The sequence below is a fragment of the Agelaius phoeniceus genome, chromosome 2 (genome assembly GCF_051311805.1).
Source record: "Agelaius phoeniceus isolate bAgePho1 chromosome 2, bAgePho1.hap1, whole genome shotgun sequence".
NCBI classification, from domain to species: domain Eukaryota; kingdom Metazoa; phylum Chordata; class Aves; order Passeriformes; family Icteridae; genus Agelaius; species Agelaius phoeniceus.
Window position 1 is genome coordinate 82080865 of NC_135266.1, and position 4038 is coordinate 82084902.

A 4038-nucleotide genomic window follows, 5' to 3' on the forward strand; every position below is an offset into this window, starting at 1 on the left:
GCTCTCCCCGCCCCGCCCGGGGTAGGGCACTCCCGCCGGCACGCCCGGCCCGCTGGGCGGCCGCGGGGTGAGCTGTGCCTGAGCTCTGGCGGCCGCTCCGGGCTGCCCGCCTCCCCTCTGCCAGACCCCTGCGACATCCTGCTGCCCCGTGTTTCACAGAACCACAGAATCAAATTGGTTGGAAAAGACCTCTGAGGTCATCGAGTCCAACCTACGATCAAACACCAGCACATCAACAAGACCATGACACCAAGTGTCATATCCAGTCCTTTTTAACACCTCCAAGGATGGTGACTGCACCACCTCCTTGGGCCCATTCCAGTGTCTAATCACCCTTTCTGTAAAGAAACTTTTTTAATGTCCTCACTGAACCTCCCCAGGCACAGCTTGAGGTTATGTCCTCTTGTTCTCTTCTTGGTAGCCTAGTAGAAGAGGCTGATCCCCACCTGGCTGCAGCCTCCCTTCAGGCAGTTGTAGAGAGTGATAAGGTCACCCCTGAGCCTCCTTTTCTCCAGGCTGAACGCCCAGCTCCCTCAGCTGCTCCTCATGGGACATGCACTCCACAGCCTTCACCAACTTCATTGCCCTGCTCTGGATACTAGAATGTCCTTCTTGAATTGAGTGGCACAGAAGTGGACACAGGATTCAAGGTTTGATCTTCAAGGTTTGAGTACAGGGAGATGATCACTTCCCTTTCCTGCTGGCCACGCTATTACTGATACAGGCCAGGATGCCATTGGCTTTTTTAGCCACCTGGGCACATAGTTCTTTTAATTTACTACAAAGGGCAGTGAGAACACAGAGCAATGGCTTCCACACTCGGTTTGCCATGGATTTCTCACACTATGCCGTACCATGCCATCCTCCACAACCCACACACCAGAGCTGACAACACCAGCAGGGCAAAACTGAGGGGGAAGAAATGTAAAAGCCAATGTTTTAAAAGATACATTTTAAGAAACATTTTACTCCAATCCTAACACACTCTAACAGGCTATAAAGACTCTTCAGAGAGATATGTGCCCCTGTGAAGGTGGGTTGATTACCACGTATCTCCATGCCCTGTGTTTCCTTCCATTTTAGGGAGTCACAGCCCCAAAGAGAGTGGGTGAACCCTGCTGCCATTTTGAGAACAAGGCTGAAACTTTGTCTACTTTTGATTTTGCTGATGTCTTTTCTTCCACCTCTTAAAATTACCACTGTATGATTTTGGAAAAACCTCTTCATTCAGCTCAGTCATCACATTTGAGATGAGAGTGGACCTTTAGGGCTGTGAACAGAGCGGAACTTTGTCTGCAGAGGTGACCTCACCACCTCTGCATGGATTTTCATCCTCAGAGCCCTTTCTTGGATGCCTGCTAGGGAGACAGCTGATATTTAACACAAGAAGTCTGAAGTTGTGTTGCACCCATGTCCAGATACAGTACAGGCAGTCTGTACTCAGCAGCAGCACAAGGACTGTGCACTCTACACAGGAGTGCTCCTATTGAGCCATGCTACTTGCTGATGCAGATAAAACCTGAACCTAGGATGAATTCCAGACATTGGACTGTGTCTTGCCTCATCTGCAGAACCTATCCTGCCAGGAAATCTTGATACAAGAACACTAGAGGGCTACTGTGGAAAGCAGAAGTGTTGCCTTCAAAAAGCAATACACCAATACTACAACTTTGACATTTTCTAAGAGACAAAAAAACCCTGCAAATCACCAGCCAGAAGAAAAAAAATAAAAAAGCCTATATTTGTGATATTGGTCCTGTCTCCTACTTTATATTACTGTATGCAGTCTGACCCTGCTGTGCAGAAGCCCTGCTTATGATACTCTGAGCAATGTGACTCCATCACATTGTCAAGTCAAACTCAGATGCATGACAAGTTGCCATCAGCTTATTGACAGTTGTATAAACCATTCTGGAATCCCCAGCTTTCCTCTATAATATATAGGGAACATAAATTTGGAAATGCATATGGTAGAAGGTTTTACTTCTGCCCTGCAGTTTGCTTCCCTTCCCCATCTTGTACCTGTGCATTGTGCATGTGTTTGTTACTCCTCCACTATTCACTGGTGGATGATGAAACCAAAGCAGCGTTAAGTAGGCTGAAGAATGAGTATGTCTTCTGGTATTCTTAGAAAGATTAATTTGGCCAAGGCACCTTTGGGCATAAGGCATCTTTGGGAGAGCCCCTGTATCAGTTAATTGGTTTTTGAAGCACTTGGAAATTAGGTTAATGAAGCACCATGGGACTAGGCACTGAACAAAAACATACCTTAACTCTTGATTAATATTCTAGAGGGATTTAATCAATCCCAGTGGTTTATGGCCACACTTTTTCAAGTGAAACAAGACGGAAAGAAGCAGTGAGGAAATTTGACATGAGAATATTGTTGAAAGTTTGGTGATGTTTAGTACTCTAAAATTAACTGACCTGCCCACACCACTTAGAAGTTCTGAATTACTGCTTTGACATGTTTTATATATAGTTTTTTCAGTGTGCCTGCAGCTTGGGCAGCACATAATGGACTTTGAATAGACAATAGCAGCAGCCAAAGGTCATAGAAAAAAATATTCAAGAGGAAATGGCAATTGTGATGTTATGCTTGTTCTATACAGGATCATATAGGTCACTTTCTAGGCAAAGCCATTTCACTAAACCCAAATTAGGAAAATTTAATGTTTCTCCTGTTTCTGTGAAAAATCTTCTACTAATGAAAGTACTATAAATAATTTTTCTTATCTCTGAGATTCAAGGAATGTATGAAAATTTTTCGTGTTTCAATGCATCTGCCTGAAGAAATGGGTTTTGTGATAAAAATTTTAGGCAATGTTTTGGTTAGGATTATCCACTTCTTTATCATGACACTGTTTTCTTTAGGACCAGTTGCAACCAATGGTAAAATCTTTACTTGAAGGTGTTAAGGAGCCTACTTGAATGAGAGGTATTGTTCAAACACAGATACAGTAAGTTACTTTCCTTTTATATTCCTACCAAATAATTATTCTTTGCTAGCCCTTCAGCATATGAAAATGTTGTCACAGTAATTTACTGCACATAACACTTGGAAATATTTGTAGGGAGGGTTCTTCATATACCTACTAAATGTATGCTCTGAGTTCACTCAGATTTGGGACTTAGGAAAGGGTGGGGACAAGTTGTCCCTATAACAGTTTTTGCAGTAGCCTTTCATTACTTTGAGTCACAAAGATATTTTGACAGATGATTGAGTTAGGAGGTTCCAAATTCTTTTGTTTAGGGCAGAAAACAAAAAAGGTGGAAGTGGCAGTGTCATTTACAACCCACTGGAGAAAGAGCCAGTTTAGTGTGGTGGTAACACTACCGTGGTGTCTGAGGCCAGCCTTTATAGCTTGCCAAATAAAGGTGTGTTTGCTTGTTGCTGCCAGTCTTTGTTACAGTTTTAACTGTGAGAGAGAGGATGAAAAGAAGATGCTTAAATGCATGGAGTTCTTCTGTGGAATTACATTGGGGCTCAAGAGGAGGCCAGCAAGGAGACATCATGGGGGTCACCTGCTACTGACTGCTCTATAAAGCTGAGAAATGGGTCAAGACTTTTTTAAACAGCTAGAAGAAGTTTCATGATTACAGGGCCTTCAGCATGGGAGCTCTCAAACAGGCTGCCTGTGGGATCTCAGCACATCGTTCCCGATGTCCAGAGATGCCAGGAGAACCCTTGGGGGTCTCGAAAACCCTGGAATGTTGCCAAGAGTGTTTGGTGGCTTGATTTTGATCCATCCACAGAAGTAACAAGAGTCTGAGGACAAGAGAATCACTTTAGAGTAAAAGGTGTAAAGGAGACACATTTAGAGGGTGAGATATAGACTTTAAGGTTTTTGGTACAGGGGGGTTATGGAGACAAGATGGAGGGATCAGGGCGTGTCTTGTCCTTCTTCTTTCTTCTTCTTGTCCTCCATCTCCTGTGATGATGTTGGCACTTAGAGATTGGTTTATGGTGAAGGTGCACTTGCTAACATGGGCGAAAAGCATTGGGAAATAAAGGTAAATATTGTATACGTAGGTTTT